Below are 23127 nucleotides of genomic sequence, written 5' to 3' on the forward strand. Positions count from 1 at the left end.
GGGATACAGCCTTGTATTGTATTGGCAGGTCTATTTGGATTTGCAGGGTACAGTGCATTACGGCTGTGCACAGGCTGACTCGGGATGTTTCAGTGATCTCTCATCTCCAACATTCTCATTTCTTTGCGATGAGAACATTAGGCTCCTTTCCTCTAGCTATTTTGATTTATATCACAAGATACTGTAAACTGTAGTCACCCTCTTGTATAATTGAACACTAGAATTTTCTGGAGTCTAGTCCCATACCAGTCAACTCTTCTCCGCCCCCGCTCTCCCCCTCTGCTTTTAGGGGCTCAGCTTCTTTAATGTATGCTGAAAACATTTAACAAACTTAGAACACAAAATTCATTCCTAGTCAGGCATGGTAGGAGGAAGAGACCAGGTCAGTCATCCTCATCGACTTAAACCATGAAACCCAATATGGACAACAGAACTGCCATATACAGGCTGCCCATGCATGCTTCAGCATTGCCAGGGCATAAATTTCAATTTCCAATTCAGGCATGGTGGCATGTGATAGTGTAATTGCAACATTTTAAGCAGCTGAAGCATAAAGATTAATTAATTGCACATGTCTCTTCACACTGAGGTTTAATCTTGCATCCCACACACCTCTAACTCTGACCTTCAGAAAGTTCTTTTTGTTTTGTTTTGATTTTTGCTTGTTTGTTTTTAAACAGTATTATTCAGCCTCTGATGTGTGTCAGGAGACATCCTCTACCATGATAGCTCTAGCTTGTAACTAAAGGCCATCATCAATACATAGCAAGTTTGAGAGTAGCCTGGGCTACATGGTGCTCTTTTCAGCAACCACCACCACCACCCTAAGCAAAAATGCTTATCTTGGGAAAGTTCATTACATAAAGCATCAACACACAGTCATTAGCCATGGCTAGCTGGCATTTCATATGGACAAAGATGTGATCACAATCATAACTCAAGGTTAGAAATAGAAGCTGGAATGTGGATAGGATTGGACTGCAGGTTGAACCCACAAGGTAATGGAATTTGGATATAAAGCTGGCACATATGTGAGCCGATAGGAAGAGAGAACAAGAGGGAAGGGGTGTGTGTGTGTGTGTGTGTGTGTGTGTGTGTGTGTGTGTGTGTATGTGACAGCAAGCTATCATAAAGGTCACTAAGGACCCACTTGAAGGCAGCATCTAACACCAGATTAAAGAGGGTGCCCTTAATTATTAGCTGGGAGCTGTCTGTGAGATCCATTACAAAGGTTAACCTGGGAGTAACACCAATTAAGAGAAGGGAGTAAGTACTGTAAAGCTCCAAATGAGAAGTAAGGGATGGGGAGGGGGTTGTTGGGAAAAAGGGAGGGAGAAAAGAAGTGAGCCTCACTGTCTCCTAAAAGGTTTCCTACATTGGGTCAGGCTCATGGTAGAAACTACATATGTCTTGCTCCAGATGAGAATCAGAGGAGAACCAGAGAGGACTGGAGATGTTAAATGGTCATGGTGGTGGTGGTAGTAGTGGGAATAATGGTGTGTGTGTGTGTGTGTGTGTGTGTGTGTGTGTGTGTGTGTGCATATATATGTATATGTGTGTGTTTAGGGGTATTCAAGTCAGACAGAGAAGCCCTAAATTTCATGTTAAAGTTCTAACTAGAGAAAAGGGCAGAGAACATGGTAGAGTCTAAAAGGAGGAAGGAAAGCTGACGTTGATGAGAGGTCTTGATTTTCAAAATGTCAGCACCAATGAGAAGATGGCTCAGAGGTTAAGAGCACTGATAGTTCTTCCAGAGGTCCTGAGTTCAATTCCCAGCAACCACATGGTGGCTCACAACCATCTGTAATGAAATCTGGTGCCCCCTTCTGGCCTGCAGGCATACATGCAGACAGAAGACTGTAAAACAAAATAAATAAGTCTTAAAAAAAAATTTACCCTAAGGGGAGGACAATGATTCTGATTATAGCACCAACAGCTATAAAGAGAGCAGCTTAAATTGACATCCAAAATAAAAGATAACATGATGACAAATAACATTAAAAACACCAGTGGCCCACAGGTCACACATCTGAAAAGGAAGAGGAGGAAGAGGAGAAAGAGTTGGAGGAAAAAGAAGAAAAGGAGGAGGAAAAAGAAATAGAGAAGATGGATAGAGATTGTATGAATTACTTAAGCTCCCAGGCTCTTCCTGAATGACACAAAATGATTACACATGACAGAGAAGCCCAGGAAGTTATGTGACCAATTCCACACACGATCAAGTCATATGATCAACCCCACATAGAGATATTCAATTGCGGCAACAATAAATGAAACCAGCTCTTTGCAGAAAGTCCTCCAAGCTAGAATTTGTTCGCAAAAAAACCCACTTCATACTGTGAGGCTCTTCATTCCGCACGGAACTACAGACCACCCTGTGCTGGACATGTGATGTCTTAAAATTAATCCACACTCACAAACAGCAGTATGTTATTCAAACATGGCACAGCCCAGCAGTGAACACTGGTGAAAGCAATCCATCATGCTGGATGTAGATTTTAGCTAAAGCATTCTTGTTTTCCTGTTACTCTGCCATCTCCAAAAGTGTTCCAGCAAAATAAATCAAGCTCCAACTTGAAGGAGCAAGCGCTAATGGCCGCCCCATTGAAGGACGCAAGACAGTTCCAAAAAGCAAACTGAATTACAAGCATGTAATATCTGATCTCACTGATTGAGGCTGAGTTTTACAAACAAACTCCATCTGGTGAGCCTGGGCACAAGAAGGAACCTCTATTGATCAAGCAATAACCCCCGAGGGAACAGCAGGCACCATATCCCAGCGAGCTCCTGCCACCTCCAATTATCATCTGACTGCCTGTCACAAGGGAGATTCCAAAACAGCCTGTAGGACGCTATTTAGGGAGGTCCTGCCATCAACGGTGTGGTAGAGAGCCAGGGCCTGGCCAGGCAATCAGCTTGTTCCCAAGCTTTCTGGCACAGATTCCCTTGTATCATCTACAGCTGATCCCCACAGAGGCGATATCCTGGACTCGGCTTCTCTTGGGAACAAGACATAAAGATGACATAAGGCTGGCATCAAGAGCCCACCCATTTTGTTGTGTCTGATACTTATTACCCTCCTCGCTGCCCAGAAAAGCCAGCTGAGATTCAGCAGTCTACCCAGACAAACCTTGGATTCTTACCTCTACCAGAAGGCCATCTGTCCTGCCCCTGCCAACTTGCTCTGCCTACAGTCCAACAAATGATGGCACTACCGGAAGGATCATTTCTGTAAATCCTGGCTGTACCTACCCACATTGGTGAGCATGAGTAAGCTAAGCCCTAGGGGAGAACGATAAGCAAACGGATATGTGGTGACTGTTTGAAGCCATTCCCTGAGACGTAATATGGTAGCTTGACAGCCCAAGCTATGAGCTGTGTGGCCTGTTTGCTCCTCTAGATGTCAGGCCAGCAAGACACACGCTCTGGAACACATGGCCTCTTCCTTTAATGCAGGCCTTGGTTAAGCCAAATGGGCTCCGCTGCTGAGCTTCACAAATAAGATCAGCTGGGACCCCAGCCACGCTTGTTTGTTTACTGACTGCTCGTGTCTGAGGCGCTACAATGCAGAGAGTTGAGTAGCTGTGGCACGCCATAAAGCTTTCAAAGATTAAGAGACATCGGCCTTTCACAGGATGTTCCTAGGCTCACGGCCAGCTGGCAGCGTAGCTCTTCAGAAGAGGCTTCGACCTCACCTACAAATTCACACGCTTCAAAACGCGGCCTTTACAGGAAACTGGCTCCCTGGGAAATCTTTTTCCTCTAAGCAGGCAAGTTTTCTCAAGAAAGGCAAAGCCTTGTCCACATGCGCGGTAAGCCATGGGTCTTGAGATGTGAGAATGTTTACAGCTGTGTTCTGCAAGTATCAGCCATGAAAGGGCAGGTGGTAAATTGTCTAAGGTGCCTTGGGAAGCATTTCTTAGTGAGGAGATATAGAAAAGTAAATCCAAGGCAGTATTATATTTTTATCCCTTTATCATCATCCAGAGACTGGGCCTTCAAACAAAATCCAAACAGTTTCAGCAGTTTGGGACTTTTACATTGAAATAGGATAATTTTGGTATAGACAAGCAAAGGATTGGAAGTCAAAAAGCTCAAATCCAAATCACGATTGCTGTGGACTTCTTCAAACCTTGGGCACGCTGACTAAATTTGCTGATTTTCAGCTCTTCTGAACGGAGAGGGTCTATCATTGTGTCGCATGTCACCACAAAGCTCCGTGGTTTAGAACAGTCACTGCTTCCTGCTTTCTCAGCTCCGACTGTTGCTCCATTTCTTGGCTTTCGGCATTTGCTGGCTGATCTGGGTCTGGCAGGTGTTAAGATGGCCTCACCCGAGCGGCTGGTGCACATGGTTGACAACGGGACCTTCCTCTCCGTGGGCCTCTCATCATTCGAGTCCAGCCGGCTTCCTTCTACAACATTCCAGCAGTTGGGGGGGGGGGGGAAGGGGGCTGTAATAATTCAGACTCTAGAGCTTGCACAAAATCCCTTCTGCCACATTCCATTTGCTAGGAAAACCCCAAGGGGTTGGGAAAAAGATTCCACGTCTTGATGAAAGGCTGAGGAAGGCTGTGGTCACTTCTTCTCCAGGACACTCATGCCTTTGTGCTTGCTGTGATTACAAACTGAAATATCACATGCTGAGTGTTTCATCCGAGGTCAGTTCATGAACTTCCTGGGGGCAAGAACGTCTCTATGCTTCATCCAGTTTTTTTGTCAAAATTATGTGTCTTACAAACATTCCTCCTATTAACATCCATCCTGATTCGTGCCCTCCTGGAGCCAATCCAGCAGCTCCTTAGAATTCAGCTATCCCAAGCATCTGCTTGTTCACTTAATAATTCAAAAGAGTCCTACCCCCTGTCAGATGTTGGCAATGATCTCAACCTCACTCTTTATCAGGGAATCTGATTCGGAAAGAGCACTTTACTATGGGAAGTTGTTTAAATAAAAGAGAAAAATGCTTGGTCACATCCATTTACTATGATAAATAGTACAAAGCGGCAGCCTATGGAGTGTGCGCTGGGAGTGTTTGTACTTGCCTCTTTCATGAAAGGGCTCACACCGTCAATTACTTTGAAGAAAGAAAAAGATCATACATCAATGTCTCTGAAGTAGATTGAGTTAGAGCCCAGCTCCCAAACTGCCAAGATGACCTCCCACTCATCTGCCACATAGTTATCCCAATGGCCGTCCTTTAGAAGGCATTAAATAACACTAGGGAGCTAAGATGAACACAGGAAGAGGGTGCCTTCTAATCGTACCCTTCATATCTGCTGTAGGGAGTCTCCTCTTCTAGGCTTCAGGAGACTTCCCACTAGCAATGCTGGTGCTGGCTTCTGAACAGTCTAAGTTCACAATCATGGTCCTAGGATCGGTAGGAGAAGATAGGCAAGGCCTGCACAGATTGACAAAACACACCATCAAATAGTCCCTGTTCTACTCATCTGAAACCAGCATCTTGGTTAGGGTTTTGGTTTTTTTTTTTTTTTTTTTGGTGTTATAAAACACCATGGCCAAAAGCAAGTTGGGGGAGAAAGGGTTTACCTTAGCTTACAGTTGGTAACCCATCAACCAAGGAAGTCAGGGCAAGAACTCAAAACAGGAGTCTTGAAACTGAAGCAGAAGCCATAGAGGAGTTGATTAGTTTGCTTCTCCTAGTCTGTTCTGCCTGCTTTTCTAATAGCACCCAAGACCCCCATCCCAGTGGTAGTCCCACCCACAATGAGCTGGGCCCTCCCACATCAATCAAGAAAATGCACCACAAGCTTGTACACTGGACAATATAGTGGGGGCGTTTTCTCAACTGGGGCTCCCTTTTCCAAATTCACTCTAGCTTATGTCAAGTACAAAACTAGCCAGTGCAGGTGACCCCTTAACAATCTGACACACAACACACATGACTTAACCATAACCTTTCTTGTTATTCCCAGTATATCATATTAATGTCAATATTACAATATAAAACATAGTCCAAACTTTTTTTTGTTGTTGTTTTTTTGAGACAGGGTTTCTTTGTGGCTTTGGAGCCTGTCCTGGAACTAGCTCTGTAGACCAGGCTGGTCTCGAACTCACAGAGATCTGCCTGCCTCTAGTCCAAACTTTTAAAGTCTCATTAAAACATTCAAAGGTTTAAAAGTCTCACCAAAATATTCAAGTTTCTGAAATATTGAAAGTCTCTCTAAAAATGTCCATGGTCCTTCTAAAACTCTAAAGTCTTCTTAAAAATTAATTTTCTCATATCTGGGCAGTGGTGATGAATACCTTTAATCCAAGCACTTAGGAGGCAGAGGCAGGCAGATCTCTGTGAGTTTGAGGCCAGCCTGGTCTACAACAGCTAGTGTCAAGACAGGCTCCAAAGCTACAAAGAGAAACCCCGTCTCAAAAAAATTAGTCTTCTCAACTGTAGGCTCCTGTAAAATCAAAAATAAGCTACATGCTTTCTTTCTCTAAGAGGGAAGAACCAGGGCACAGCCACAATCTGAACAAAGCAAAACCTGGTGGTCAATGTCTGGGATTCATTCATTCTTTGGCTTCTCCAAAGAGTTTGGACTTCTCTGGCTCTGCCATTTGATGTGGGATTCCCCTCTGCATGCTATGAATATGTTTTATTGCCATTGGTTAATAAAGACACTGCTTTTGGCCAATGGCTTAACAGAATATAGCCAGACTAGAAAAGGTATATGTAGAGAGTAGGTGGAGTCAAGGAGACATGCCATGTAGCTGCTGGAGGAGAAAGGTGTGAGCCGCCAGCCGGACCTTACTGGTAAACCACGAGCCTTGTCGTAAATTATAATAGAAATGGGTTAATTTCTAGCAAGAACTAGCTAGAAATACACTTAAGCTATTGGCCAAACAGTATTATAACTAGTATAGTTTCAGTGTGATGATTTCAGGGCCGGGCGGCTGGGAATGAACAAGCAGCCTCCGGCTACAGCTGTTCACAACACACACAGTCTGTATCCTAGGTTCAGGGAGGTTCCACTCTGAGGCTGCTGCTATCCTTGGTTGTCATCCATGGTACTGGCATCTCCAAAATTCTGGGCTCGGCAATACAACTGTGCTGTCTCGCCAATAGCCTCTCTTTAGGACTCTGACTCTGCCAAACAGTACCAAGCCTAGAAGTCTCTCCCTGATCCCTTCGATCCTACACTTTCACCAGTGGCTTCTCTCCAGCCTCTCTCAAGGACCTCAGTCCAACAACACAGTGTCTAACCTCGGCAGCTCTCTGTCACTCTTCTGTGACTTCAAAATCAGTACCACCTAGGTGACTCTTACACTACTGAGTTTGGCTGCCAGCATGAGGTACAACATTGGCCCCTCTGGATCACAGATTCTGTACACTGGACCTAAGCAAACACTTTTAGACTTAGGATCCTCAATGACACTCATTTCTTCTAAATAGTAGCTAGCTTCTCAGCCCCAGCTAACTAGCATCAATCATCCTCGTGAAGATTTCACTTCAGTGGTCCTGGTCTCTTGCTAATCACAGCTAACTCTTCAGCTCCAGCTGACCAGACAGCCACCGATTCAAAATGTTGAACAGTCCCAATAGAGTTCTGAAGGGCCTCTTGGGAACATCTCTCTGAAAGTGCACAAGGTGCTCCCCCCCCCATCATCTATATTTCTTTGAACATTCTTATCTTCCAGTCCCCATAGAAAAGTCCACTGAACTCTGAGGGCTCAAAACCACTTTTCCGGTCCAAATCTCAAATGCTGTCCCCAAGTCTCTCTAAAACCCATGATCAGGTCTGTCACAATACGATCCCTAAACCTGCTACCAATTTCTATCTTAGAGTGTCTATCGTTGTGCTGAAACACCATGACCAAAAGCAACTTGGAAAGGAAAGGATTTCTTTTAACTTACTGTTTGTAGTTTATCACCCAGGAACTCAGAGCAGGAGTTCTGAAGCAGACGCCATGGAGGAGTGTTTGCTTATTGGCTTGCTCATCCTGCTTCTTACAGTACCCAGCCACCTCCCCAGGAGCAATACTGCCACCATGACCTGGGCTCCCCAACATCAATCATCAATCAAGAAAAGGCACCACAGGCCTGCCCATAGGGCAATGCGATGAGGGTATTTTATCAGGTGAGGCTCCGTATTGCAAAGCTACTCTAACTTGTGGCAAGTTGAGATAAAGATAGCCAGCACAGTCAATCTATAACTCAGAGACTGTATCTGCTCTTACTCAAAGCCATTAATTAGAAGGGGATACTGTGCATTCCAGACCCATCAGCTCAGAATCTCAGATAAGCAGAAACACATAGAACATCACAGGTCCCAGAAACAAAAGAGACTCTATTGCCTGAATGATGAAGAAACCGAGGCCCAGAGAGGTCACTGAAGGCACATTCAACCAGAGACACACCAATACGCAAGCCAACCCCATGAAACCCAGATGGAGTGGCAGACCCAACTATGGAAATCAACAGGCTACCGAGTCCTGTGTGGCTGTAGGCTTTCAGCTGCCAAGAGATGCTGATAATGCCTTTTCAACAGCATCATAAACTCAAGCCATTAATCCTTTCTGTTTCTGTGGGAAGAGGAGGAAGGACAGTGTCTAAGACAAAATGCATGCCAGGAACAAACCCACTTTTGCTTAAGAGAAGAAACATGCTTTTTAGGAGGGCAGACATTGCCTTGTAGGCAACTTAATTCTGCTATCAAGCCCAAAAGCCCTTGAAAGAGAGAGAATTGCAGTGCTGGATTCCTGTGCTCAAGAACTGAGCTAGAGTTCGCATGGCTCCTCCAACTCTGGGGCAGTGACACCACTGTGGGGACTTAGAGGGCTCTGACCTCTGAAGTATGAACGTGTGGTGCTTGTAAGCACGGTCAATAGTGCTGGAGCTTTCCATCCGTCCAGACCTTAGGCGAAGCATTGCTATCGTCACCTAGCATCCGCAATAGGGTTCCAGTTACCAGTCCGTGCTCAGTGAAATAGAATACTTCCGTCAAGGGGCAGGAGAGAGTTGGTAAAGTGCTTTTCTTACAAGCACGAGAGACAGATTAATCCCTAGAAACTCATGCAAAGGAACTGGGTTTGGTAGTGCACACTTATAACCACTGCACTGCAGAGACTTCCTGGCCACCCAGCCTAGCTTAATGGGTGAGCTGCAGGCCAACAGGATTTCCTGTTCACAATTCAAGTAGGGAAAATTCCTTAGGAATGATGTTGGAGATTGTCCTGTAGCTTCCACATACACTTGCACATGCATACACTAATACATACATACATACATACACACACACACACACACACACACATACATACATACTGTCAGGGTCAAAAACTAATGCCTACACTAAAGCATTAGGGTGGGAAGTTGGCTCAACACTTCCATGACTTACTGCCTCTGGTTTCTGATTTTGAGACCACATACGTACTCAGTGTTAGCTATCACACCACAGTCTGACTTCAGATATCGATTGACCAATATCCACAAACTATTTCTTAATTTATCCTGTGAGCAAGTGGTCATTTGGGTTATTGTATTGACTGTTCCTCTTTGGGTCACTGGTCCTAAGATGTAGGTCGACTGGAGGACTTCTAAGAGTTCTACGGAAAAACAATAAGCCACAATGGTCAAGGCTTAAGATTTGTTCGATAGCCATAGTCCTAGATTCTTTTCTCATTCCTCTAGAAGAGGTATTGTACAAGAAGGCGATAAGAAAGTAGTTGTAGTCTAGTAGGGATTACCAGTCTTCCTCCACGTTGAACAGGACAGTCTTGTGGAGGTTACTGCAAAGGTAAGGGGCTGTCAAATTGCATGGTGTGACCCTGCTTATGCAGTCACTAACTTGGGATTTGATTGGACCCCAAGTATCCCATCTCTCCTTTGTTTGGAAAGAATAAGGGCCTGAGATGGGAACTCAGGACACAGAACATCTGGTCTGCGCCAACAACCACACGGATCTGACTAAGGTAGGCAGTGGTTTTGCCATTTGGCAGTGAGAAGGCATGTGTCCCCCGATTCCTCCTTTAGACATTCATTTCATCCTTGTCCCGACAGCTCAATCGATAGGCATGTGTGCTCTGTGCATCCCAACATAAGTTGAAAATGTGACCCTACTAAAGAGGTAGAGTGGTAAACAAACCATTCTGGAATTTGGAATGATTTTTTTTAAAGATTTGTTTTATTTTTATTTTATGTGAGTCTTTGGCCTGCACCAAATATGTACCCCGTGTCCATGGAAGTTGGAAGAAGGCCTTGGATGACCTAGAACTGGAGTTACTGATGGTTGTGAGCCATCACATAAGTGATAACAACAAAAACCAGATCCTCTTCAAGAGCAGCAAGTACTCTTAATAACCATTGAGATACCCTTCCAACCCCAGAGTTGGCAACAATTTTTGAGAGGACATTTTAAGAAGAGGAAGCATTTATTGCCCAGGACTCGAAGAGAAGAGGATAAAGGTTTAGAGTCTAGATGTTTAGTTCTCTCTTGGGAGGGGAAGCTGAACTGAAAGGGAAAAGTGAAACAGATACATGTTAGTCACAGAAGCTGAGAGGCTACCTTGTGACCTAAACCCTGAGTTCTTGTCCCTTTCAGTTGGGTCTGGGGATAGATGATACGCTCAGTTTGTGCTCCAGAAACCCAAGACCAGAAGTCACAACTGAAGAATCTGTTCTTGTACCTGATACCTGGACTTCTATTTAAGAAAGGCTTAGACAGTGACCCTGAGCAGGCCACATGGTTTTCTTGGTCAGCAGGGACAGAACTCATGCAGAAGCTGTCATTCCCAAGCCCTCAAATGTGCAAACGTGTCAAAGTTTAAAATACATTCTGCCCTCCCGTGTACAAATGCCCGGGGTCATTCTTTTTGTTGTATAAAATAAAGCCAACATTTCTCATAACTTGAACGTTCTCAAGGAGCAGTCCGACCCCATTTTTATGAAGTCTGTCTTGGCAGTAAAGACACACTTCTAGATCTTAGGGGAATTGTGGAAAGGGCTGGAAGAAAAGTCTTGCTGTCTACAATCTTGGCAATAAAATATCTTCCTGCAGGCCCAAGGGCAGCTGTTTTCTCACCTCCGCTCTGTGATCAGAAGCAGGCTACCCAGGTCTTGGCGGGGCCAATGATAGGTCAGCCGCAGCGACACTCAGAATGTTCCCCTGCTTCCTGGTACATACTGTCCTGTTGCGCTGAATGGCATCTCAGGTGACTTGTCTGCCTTGGCTTTGCTGCACGCTGTTTTGGGAAATACAGGCGAGGCATTTTGTCCTTGGTTTCTGAGATGTTAGCAGAGCCAAATCCAAACCGCGGCTGAAGTCCCCAGGGTTGACAGGACCCAGCTGTAGTCCGTCTTCCAGAAGTAACTCAAGTGGGGGCGCCAAGATCAAGTACTGAGTTCGAGGAGGACTTCAATCAGCAGGGGAAAGTGGCCTGCAGTAACATTTCCGCCCAGCATTCTTTCCTGCAGATGATGGATGGGAACTCCAGGGGGACCTTCCCCTCAGATGCGCTGTAAGTTATTACCGAATGTGACCCAGCGGCAGGACACAAAGGGCTATGTGATATTAAAGGCAGCTGGATACAGACTCACATCTGCAGGGGCACACGTGGAAAGGCAGAACTTAATTAAAAGGGTGCCTCCCCGCTTAGGGAAGTCAGCCACTTTTTGTAGGCTACACTCGGTTCTGAAATTAATAATTATGTGGAGAACTGTTACAAAATCATGGTAGCTTTCCCAACTCCCTGTAAGGTAGCTTTCAATAAAGTCGAAGGGTTATTTCATACCGAAGTTTACAATCAGCTTAATCTGGAAACAGAGACAGAGCTGTTGGCATTCTTTATGGGACTGTGTGCACACTTCCAGATCCTGCTGCCTTCATGCTGTGTCAGCTTAGCAAGGCTCGCGATGCATCTCTCAGAATTCCTGGCCCTGGAAATGCAGGCAGCAGCAGCCTGCTTTGTACATTCCGAAGGTCAGCACAGTCACCAGTCACGGTCACGGGGCAGCAGCTAGACCCCAAGTCCTCCGACTCCTACTGTGTTTCCCTTTCAACTTCTCTGTACCCTGGCTATTGTGAGCATCCCTGAACTTAAGCAACTCAACTGCCCAGCAGGTCTTCTGTAAGGTGGAGGATGGATGTGTGAGACCCTAGCTTGACCCGGGGCCCAGCTTGGCCTCGGTCTTTACAACTGTCTGTCTTTCCTGAGTGTGGGTCTTTCCCACCTGAGGCTCAGCACCAGGTATAAAGGCAATAGCTTCCCAGAGACTGTTGAGCCCGGAACCATAACTGTAGAATGCTGCAAGGTTACAACAGACTCCTCGGCACCTCTAGTTCTGTGCTGCTCTGGTCCACACATCTTTGTTAAGTCACACATGGTAGAATGGAAGGGTTTACTTGGCTGTCTTTTATATTTTATTTTCTATTTCTGTGACTATATTATCATTATAGCCACTAATGACAGAAACAAGACATGAGACAAGGTGTCTCAACAAGGTGTAATGCTTACTGCCAAGTCTGATGATGCATGTTTGATCCCCTCAAATCTTCGAGGAGGAGGGAGAGAACCGACCTCCACTGGTTTACTGGTTAGTTTCTAACCTCTTCCACATGTGCACGTGTGCCATGGCATGGGATTTGTACACACACACACACACACACACACAGAGAGAGAGAGAGAGAGAGAGAGAGAGAGAGAGGTATGAGGGGGATGTTTTGTAATTTTTTAAAAGTCACAGAAAGTGCTGGCAGGAAAACCCCTCCAGACTCCGCTATAGAAGAACTAAAACTTGCTTCACAGTTTGATTCAAGGACATCTCCTCAGGTCTCCTTTCTAGGGTACAAGGCACCGTCTTCAGTTTTTGATTTGCTTGTCTATGTAATTCTGACCACCTGGTTTATTGAGCCAGTAAACTTCATTTTACGTGGAAATTCAAGCCGGCTTTGTAATGGGACACGAACAGTTGCCTCCACGCAGCAGCCACCACGGCTGCTGACAATTCTGAGGTGGAAAAGTCTAGATTGCTTGCCCAATTCTTTTCAACTACACACACAGCTGAAAACCAGACTCTGGGGACAAGACCAGCAGGAGAGCTTTCATAAACTCACTTGTGAATTCTTAGGTTAAATAAAATATGTAGAGAAGACAGGTGAAAGTTTGAGTCAATATAACTTGTAAGCCTGTGTTATATTTATTGACTAAAGAACATGTAGCAATTAAAGTTATATTAAAATAATGAAATTCTGCCATAGCCCATGCTTCTCTTTAGTCTTTGTAGCATGATATTTGTGCGTGCACACATACACGTGTGCACATTCACTTGGAAGAAATACCTGACCCATTGGTAAGCTGGGAACCAATCAGAATCTGCCTTTTCAGAATGTTAACTACGATATTTAGGGATGTGATTCAGATGTCGCCTGACCCACTGGTAAACCGAGAACCAATCAGAATTTGCCTTTTCAGAATATTGGCCGAGATATATAGATGTGGTTCAGATGATGCCAATGAGGGGGCACAGTGTCCAGCATGGGACAAGCAGACATGTTTTCAGAGACAGTCAGCCAACGAGAGAGAGAGAGACAGAGACAGAGACAGAGACAGAGACAGACAGAGACAGAGAGACAGAGACACAGAGAGACAGAGAGATAGACAGACAGACAGAGACACAGAGAGACAGACAGAGACACAGAGAGACAGAGAGAGACAGAGAGACAGAGAGAGACAGAGACAGAGAGACAGAGACAGAGAGACAGAGACACAGAGAGACAGAGACACAGAGAGAGACAGAGAGATAGACAGACAGACAGAGACACAGAGAGACAGAGAGAGACAGAGACAAAAGGCTCCAGAGTCTGCAACACAGCAACAATGTGGAAGACCGAATGTTCCCTGCACTGCACTCCCCCAGCCCTTTGAGCTGTTCTGTGATAAAACTGCTTTCTACCCATGTCAAAGGGAACTTTTTCTTTAAAACCACATGAGCTCCAACCAGAATCTACACATCTTCTCCCATGCACACCACTAAGCTTGTCACGTGGTGGTCTCTGGCCCTCACAGTACCTTGAGCAGCTACAAACATGGCCCTCCTCTGGAACCATGGATAATCCCTTACAAATTCTACATTTCCCATCTCAATGGCCTCCACCCTAAGGCAGTATGTGGAAAGCCTCCCTCCTGGGTGGTGGGTGACCTGTCTCTCTTCCTCTGACCTCTGCGTCCTGGCTGAGCCTGCAGGCAGGTTCCCACTTGCCTACTTGAGTGGCAGTATTCAAGGAGGGAGATCATTTGTAGATAAACTCACTCTGTGGATTGCTTTCAGCTAAAATGCAGTCAGGCCTGTTGGCATGCTCAGAACAGCTAGATATCTTTGTTGATCTTTGGCAGTTCAAGTATTGGAGTAGACCAGCTGGGTGGGGTGCCCAGAACCTCCAGGCTCATGTGAACTGAAGACACAACACAGGACTTTTTCTTGATCATAATACAAAACTCCAACCACACTGGTACAATGTATGGATGTGTGTTGGGGGCATGGCACAGACTAAAATGCTAAAATAAACATCATCAGCTGTTTATGATTTTCTTCAATAATAATTATTTGCTACCGGTACATTATTTGGCCATGTGGCCAACACTCAGAAATTCACATCTGGTAGCAAGCATTCAGGACAATAAGAGAAGGACTGCTGTGGGATAATGCTCTTGTACCCTGTAAAGATTTGCCCCTCATATTGGTTTAATAAAATGCTGATTGGCCAGGCTGGAAGTATAGCTGAGGTGATCAGACTAGAAGAATTCTGGGAAGAGGAGAGGCTCAGTCTCCAGTCATCACCCAGAGGCAGAGGAAGCAAGGTGAGAATGCTGCACTGAGTAAGGTACCAAGGCACGTGGCTAAACATAGATAAGAATTAATTTAAATTGTAAGAGCTAGTTAATAATAAGCCTGAGCTAATAGGCCAACCAGCTTAAAGTTAATATAAACCTCTGTGTGTTTTGTTGGGACTGAATGGCTGCAGGACCCATCAGAAACCTCCATCTACAAAGGACATACAACAAAATAACCTGCTGTAGAATTTTTTTCATCCTGTGAATGATAAAAATGACATCACTATTTCATTTGTTTTGTGAAACCCAACAGCCCAGCTGCAAAGGTATCAGAGGCTCCAAAGCAGCTACTCATACTGGATGAGATGAACCAACTTCAAGAGATGCCCAAAACCTCATCCTTCAGACTTTACTTCCAAAACCCAAGCCCTCGAGCACTGCCTGTTAGGTCCACAGAATTCTCATACTCCTGAAGACATTAAAGAGGACTGGAAACTAATTCTTGCCAACAAAGGAGCTGAAAATTTAGAGGTGAGTAAAGCATGAGCCATGATTCTGCAAATATACAGGATCAGGTGCTTTCAAGTTCGTAATACCAAATCATTAGCAGCTCCACATTTATGTGAGAAATTGCACTGGACAGACAACAGGGGCAGCAAACGTGAAGAGTGGGTTTAAGTAAAGGAGAAAGTGGTTTCTCACAAAGGGAGAGCATGGATCATGACACAGGTGAAATAACAAACATTTGCAGGCTATGTGGAAAGTTCCAGAAAATTAGCTAAATGATACATGAACAGTAAAAAGAAGACAAATCTTGGGTGGTCATACATTCTTCTTATAGAGGGCTGACTCCAAGAACTACATGGTCACAGTAAAGACCATCTTTCTAACAATCACTAGGTTGGATCTTAATTTCTTAATGTTTCCTTTAGAAGATACCTTTTTTTTTTTGTTCATGGTCACACAAAATTCAAACAGTTTATAAACCTATAATAAGGGGCAACCCCTTTAATTCCATAGAAAAGATAATCATAATTCATTCCATGTGACTTTCCCCGGTGTTCACACTGTGCATAGAGAAGGAATTATATATATGTGAGGTCACAAGAAGATATTGTACCTGTCTGTCCATCTGTGTTCACTTGCTATATTTTTCTATTTTACAGTGTGGGGCCATCAGTCTCACCCACTATTTGAAAGGAGCAGCCCTGACCCTACTGGGCCAACCAGCCTGAACTAAAGGATTAACAACAGTTTTTAGCAGAGAAGACAGAATAACAACACTGTTTTTTCCCACATAACTTGTTAGCTCTCTGACAAATTTTTGGAAGATCAAATGTTCTCCTCAAAGAGAAGCAATTACAAATACCAACTCAGCCTATACAACAATCTCAGGTAAACTTTCAAAGCTGATGCCCCAGGGAACTTCCTATGCCAGCTCTTCTCAGCGTCATTACTTCTGACAACAGATCTACCAAAAGCCCAATTTTCAGACCACAGAAGCAGATTCTTCTGTCCTGACTAATAGGAAATATCTTTCATTAGCAACCGTATTCCATATCTGCTGCTGACATAGCCAGGACACAAACTCACAGCTATGAGAGCCCAAAGGTGTCACAGAAACAGCAAATGTGTATTGGCAAAGCTTCCAGCACAGTCAGAGTCTGCTGGCAGCAGACACTCTAGTGCGCCCATTCCTGGTGCATTCGTTTCATTATTTTTTTAAAGGGTCTCTGGATCAGTCTCTCTGTTCATCTTTGAGGAGAGATTTCTAGGAGGAAGCACCATGTCTTCTAGACACAGCAGGGTGGCGGAATGTATAAACTCACAGTGGATGTGACGGCACACAGAAGACCTGTGCAAGCCGAACCCTGACGAATTCCAGCCTGGAGAGGGAAGCTGGGCACAAAGCTCCACCCCTGGCTGAAGAGCGATCAGCAATTGTTAACTGCTAGGAAAGCAGTGTAGCACAAAGGTGTAACCCTGACGAGTGGACCACACTCCAGCGGAAAGCCACACAGCCAAGAGAATCTGCACAGCACAAAGTCTGGTGGGAAGGGAGGGTTGGGTGGGTCTTGGAAGAGCTGGGGTAGGGAGGGTGAATATGATCAAACGTGTGCAAAATTCTTTTGTTAGTTTTTTTGTTTGTTCGTTCGTTCGTTTTATGTGGCTTTGGCTGTCCTGAAATTAGCTCTATAGACCAGGCTGGGCGCGAACTCAGAGATGGATGGGCCTCATCCACCCCCACAAGTGCTAGGATTAAATGTGTGTGCCACCACTGCCCAGCTTAAAATTCTTAAAGAACTAATGAAAATATGTTATTAAAAAATTATAAATCAGGGCAGAATAGACTACTGGCTGCATAAATAATTTACCCATCCTGAATTAAAATAGTTCTTGGAGGTTCTGACACACTGGAGTAGTGTGTGATCAAATATCTGGCCACCTCCCATGAGTTACAGCCTCCAGTCTCTTCCCATATTTGTTTATAAAAAGGATTTCATAAGAATTCCTCAGACAGGAATAGAACTGTTCTATCTTGCTGTTCACTGGCAATGGTCTTATTTGTGGGTGGTGCTAAATCTACCCAAAAATATTAGCAAAAACCTTAAATTCTGCCTATGAAAATTCACCACTGATATTGGCTGACATTTACTTCCCAAGAAATGTCATTACTCCATTGCTGGCTCATTTTATGTCAACTTGTAGGACTCTAGAGTTATCTGAAGGGAGGGAAGTTCAATTGAGAAAATGCCTCCATGCAATCCAGCTGTAAGCCATTTTCTTAATTAGTGATCAACGGGGGAGGGCCCAGCCCATGGTGGGTGTTGTCATGGTCCTGGGACCCACTGTCCCTAGATCCACTCTGCCAAATGACAGATTACTGCACAGGCAGTGAAAGTGGCCAGGGACAGTGGGCTGAGAGAGGTGGGCAGGAGGGTCAATCCAGATGTGACTGAAAGCAAAGCCTCCCTGAAAGGAGCCAGCACAGAGCCGGCTGGACCATCGTCTGACCTCCTCTTCCACCCATGCGGCCGGCAGCAAAATCAAGCCCAGTTCATGTTTTCCCTTTGTAAGGATTCAAGGAAATCTCTGGTGACACAGCCTTCAATTTCTCCCTCTCTTGAGCATGGGAACTAAGACATGACTAAATCTAAGAGCCAAGGTTGGTCTAGAGGATGGGCAGAACCTGCCAGCTCAGCCAAACAGATGAAAACAGGGTCCACTGTGGGAAGTCCACCCCTCCCCTAAAACACTTGCTGGACATGTTCCTCCGTCCCTGACTGCAGGCTGCAGTCTCTTGGGAGAGGTTTCATGGAGCCTAGGCAGGGCCTGCAGGTGGGCACACCTCACACCTCTGCTCATATGGAAGAAGGTGAACTAGATGCCAGCGGTTGGGGCTTCTTCAACCCCCCACTCATGGAGGCTGATTCTCAGGTATGGATTCTCTCCATGGAGAGACAACCTTAGGAGCTAAATCCCCCTTTCACAGCCACTATCTGGGACTGTCTGTGTGTGTTCTTACACATTATATGAGAAACCTCCTTCCCTGACTCTCACCTCTCCACAGGACAATTCAATTTGGATCATCTCTCATGGGGCTTGATTCCTTCCTTCCCTTTTATTCTGGAAGAGGCATGCCTTACCTAAGTAATTCCCTACCTAGCCTGCTCCCCTGCCAGCAACCCTGTCTAGTACACTAGAGAATCTGCTGAGTTAGTTGTCCCAATGCAAATGTCTTAGACCCTTTTCTGCACCTACCATGCCAAAGACAAGGCTCCCCATAGGCTCTTCACAGCCTCAACTTACTAATGAGTTGCTAGAAAGTGCAGAGCCACCCGCTCCTTTAATTTCCCCAATGCCACTACAACATGGGAGAAAATGTCCCGTCTGGCAAACGGAACAGTGACAAGATAAAGCAAATTAAAAATCACTCTGGAAGTGAAGACAAAGTCCAAATTCTTGCTTATGTGATATTATACAATTATATTCAAGGTGGAGGGCTTATTTTTTTTATTTTTATTTTTTTTTTTTAGGAGTTCAGTTCCCTACTCAGGACCATGGTGGATCTTAAAGCCTCTCATTCTCCAGAAAGATGGGTAGAGTGATTTCAGATTCTCCTGAACATCTGTCACTGCTCTCTGGTCCTGTTACTGAAGTATTTATTCACTGTGCTCCTAATCTGAGCCCTGCCCTAAGGCAACTGTGGAGGGGGACGGGAGAGGGTAGAGTGTGGTCATTTCCAGTGGGAACAGGACCCTGGCTGGACTGATCGGCCATCAGCCCCCCTTCACTGAGACTCAGGATCGAGAGGGACCTGCAAGCCCTGGACACACTTCCCTGAGCACAATTATACCAGGAGTGAGCACCAAGGTTTGCTGGGGCCCAAGCCCACACAAAGGAGAGAGCATTTACCCAGGCTAAGCAGAGCGACCCTCAGCAACAGACCACGAACTCCAAGGGGAAGGGGGATATATGACTTCAAAAGCCAGGCCATAAATCCAGTACTTCAACCGTTCCAGGGGTCAGGAGGGCATTCTCTACGAGCACGTGTGAGCTAAAGGTTTTTGATTGGAGAAGTCAAAGACGTGCCTGGCCTCACACGGGTGGTGGAAATGTTTCTGGTGTCTTCAAGGCTCTGCATACGTTCTGTTCTCTTAGATTTAATTCAAACATCTGTGAGCATGGCTAGTTACTGGAATCCCTGAGATCATAGCTAAGGCAGGAAAGTCCTGTGTAACACAGCCAGGGCAGTGACCTCCATAAAAATGAAAGGAAAGTCATCCTTGGGGAAGTGCCGAGAGACCAGGACCTCCCAGGACCCTGGGGTGAACCCTCATGTGGGGTGAAGGCTGTCTTTGCGTGAGAAAGGACAACTGCCACTGGGCCTGGAATTGGAATGTCCCCCCAGCCCACTGGCTCCAGGAGAAATGGCAGGCTGAGGCCGCCCACCAACCAGGATGAAAATCCAGGCTGCTCTTATTCACATAGTCCCCTAGCAGTGTCCTGGCAATTCCCACAAAACTGGCCCTTCAGCTGGGGGGCCATATTGCTTTAATTTCATGCTCCATCAGAAGAGCAAGATGACTGCTGAGTTACAATATCTGAGCCTGAGCCAGGAGTTCACCCTTGCACGTGTACAGGCAGTGACAGGCAGCCCCGGTAGAATGGGTTCCTTTTTTTCTGATTTGCAGGGGAGCCTAGGTTAACTTCCTTCCGATTTACAGACTGGCTTATTGATTGCATTAGGAAAGCCTGAAGCCTTATAATTTTTATCATTATAAAAGGCTTATAATTTTTTATTATTACATTGTACCATTATGTAATTTCCCCTTTTTTTTTCACTTAAAAAAATCAAATTGGAAGACCTTTGATGGCAGCGATTTTTACATACAGCCATATTTCTCTCGCTAGATAATAAAACAAGTGAATTAACAGATGGAAAAGCAATCAGAGCTATGTACGCTTTGCAATGACTTCCTAGTATATTCCATCACTGACTACGAATAGGCATGTGGACTTCAAAGTCTGGTCCCACCCTGAGAATGTGTCAGAAATGGGGATCCTCTGGCCCCCTCCAGACTCACTGCATCTGAATCAGGGTGGGGCTCAGCGATGTGGATGTCAACAAGTTGGTTGTAAATGTCTAGACACTGAACACAGCTCACTCTTTCGCTGCTGTGGAGTCTAGACGAGTCTAGCCTTTAGTCTCCAGAGAAACCCATTAACGCCCTACCTCCTTTCCAGAGTTCTAGGACTGTCACTAAATGTGGGCCTTTGGAGCTGGCAATTGTTCTGGCAGAGACGGTATCTGGGGAAGAAAACAAAGGCGGAAAGAACTTTATGGCTCGGCACCGGCTTGGCATTTGCTGGCATCTTCCTGGTCGCTGGATGTGAAGAGAAAGAAACCATGGCACCCACAACAGCGTGCCTGCACTTTTAAATGTCTTTCAGCATCAAATCGATCCTCCGCTCACCTTGTATTGGGCTCAGAGCAGCTGGGGAGGATTATTGTAGCCGTCACAGGTTTTGTGTCTTTTTTTTTCTTTTCCTTGCCCTGTGAAGCTGGAACCAATAATTGTTTCAAGAGACTAAATAAAAGGGCCCTGGATTTTCTGTTATTACAGATTGACTTTTTTTTGCGATGCTAAAATAATATGTGAATTTTTCCTAGTAATATAATTAAAGACATGTGCAGCACTGAAGTACAGTTTACCTCGCGGATCTGACAATGCTTCCAAACGACACACGTCAAAGAAGGAAATCTGTCGGTTCCCCTACTCAACATCCCTCATGATATTCACAATGCGTTATTCAAAAATGTCTGCTGTATGAGATGTCAAAATACATAAGCTGATCACCATCATTTATATTGCTTGTCTGATATGACTGTATTCATTTTCAGATGTCAGCAGAGAGAGTAGGGTGGTCCACAGAGCTTGGAGGGCATCCATCAGCATAGGTAGCTAAAGCCCAAGTTCCACTTTCAGGAACATGGACGGTGACCCAGATCTGAAGGCCTATTCTCCATCTAGGATGCAATGTCTTCAGGATGGTGTAAAGTGTATGTGCTTCTGGGTGGTTAATTCCACGTGTCAGCCTGGCTAGATTATGGCATTCCAGCGATGTGGACAGTTGCCTGGCTAGATGCTGCTAGGAAGACACTTTTTCAGGTTAACATATAAACCTATAGACCATGAGCAAAGCAGATTATCTTTAATGATGGAGCCAGGTCTCAAATTATCAGTGAAGACCTGTTATCCCACTACAGAGAGCATTCAGCCTCCAGATTGAAGCATGCAAAGTATACAATCAATCTTGCCTTCATATGCAAGATTGCAATGGCAGTCTTCACCTACATATTCAGTTTGGGGTATGGCTTTCAGGTTTAGCAGCTTTGAAATATTGTGAGTCAATAGCAAAGCTTCTTTCTCTACTATCCGTTTAGAGCAGTGGTTCTCAACCTTCCTAATGTGTGACACTTTAGTACAGTTCCTTATGTTTTGGTGACCCCAACCATAAAATTATTTTCATTGCTACTTAATAACTATAGTTTTGCTACTGTTGTGAATTGTAATGTAAATATTTGTGTTTTCTAATAGTCTTGGGCAACCCTGTGAAAGGGTTGTTTGACCCCTGAGGGGTCATGGCCCACAGGTTGAGAACTACTTCTCTAGATATACAGTCAGCTCCCCACATTTACAGGTTACAAATTGGAGGGCCCAACCAAGCTGTTGATCAAAAGTTGCATCTCTACTGAACATTATAGATTTTATTTTCATTATTCCCTAAATAATACAGCTAGACAACTGTTTATATAGCATTTATGAGACATGCCAAAATACTAAGGAATACAATATGACAGTTGTTTACACATAATTTATGAGACATTTCAAAATATTAAACAATGTAGTCAGCAAGTGTTTACATAGCATTTACATTGTAGTGGGTGGTGCATGGAGCCTAAAGAACTTAAAGTATACATGCATACATAATGTACCATACCATGTAAGGAGCTTGAGCTTTTCTCAGATTTGTGTATCAACAGGGATCTGGAAACCAATAATCCCCAAGGATGCAGAGGGGTGACTATACTCGGTTGGTCCTAATTCACTGAGGAACCTGGACCAATGTAGCCCTAAACTTCTGAGTCAAAATCTCCATAACATTCACACTATTCTTCAAGTATCAGCGTTCTAGTAAAAATAAAATGGTTCAAATGGTGGAGATTAAAAGCAAGTCGGTGCACTTCTAAGGATTATTTTAAATCTCAAGTGCTGTAACGTAGAACATGATGCCGCACTTCACTTCACAACACTTCAGAATTGCTGCCACCTAGCATCTTACACGGCTTTACCCATACTCCATTATTTCAATCACTGTATACGTAATTCACCTGTTTACTCCCTCATTTTACTTCCATCGGGCTATGCTAAAGTCAGGGGATGTCTAAATTGTATAAAATAGATGCATGCGGGTTATCTACCTTCTAACTCTTTTTTAACTTATTTTTTTAGTTGTCTTACAAAGAAGGATATTTTGTTCAAAAAAAAAAAAAAAAAAAAAAAAAAAAAAAAAAAAAAAAAAAAAAAAACCATGACTTAGGAAACAAAATTCCCAGTACCAGATGTAGGATACTTCCTGAAGAGTTATTGGTCAATGGTGTGACAAGATACACCTATGAGTGTCAAAGTGGCATGAATGTTATAGCATAATCAACTGCTTTCTAACCTGATTTGAGGCCTGTTCCATTGAGGAAAACATATGCCTGGTATAAATCTACCTAGGAACCCTTGGTTGGGGAGTTCATTCCATGATGAACCTTGTATACTGTTGTTCTGAT

The 23127-nt window shown here is 44.6% G+C and overlaps 1 protein-coding gene across 1 annotated transcript in view; it reads right to left on the reverse strand.

The window, feature by feature from the left end:
• The window catches only part of Ccbe1 (collagen and calcium binding EGF domains 1), a 230713-nt gene that overhangs the window by 102287 nt on the left and 105299 nt on the right, over window positions 1-23127 (reverse strand). The window lies entirely within an intron of this gene.

This window comes from Arvicola amphibius, chromosome 5 (genome assembly GCF_903992535.2).
Source record: "Arvicola amphibius chromosome 5, mArvAmp1.2, whole genome shotgun sequence".
Classification (NCBI taxonomy): Eukaryota; Metazoa; Chordata; class Mammalia; order Rodentia; family Cricetidae; genus Arvicola; species Arvicola amphibius.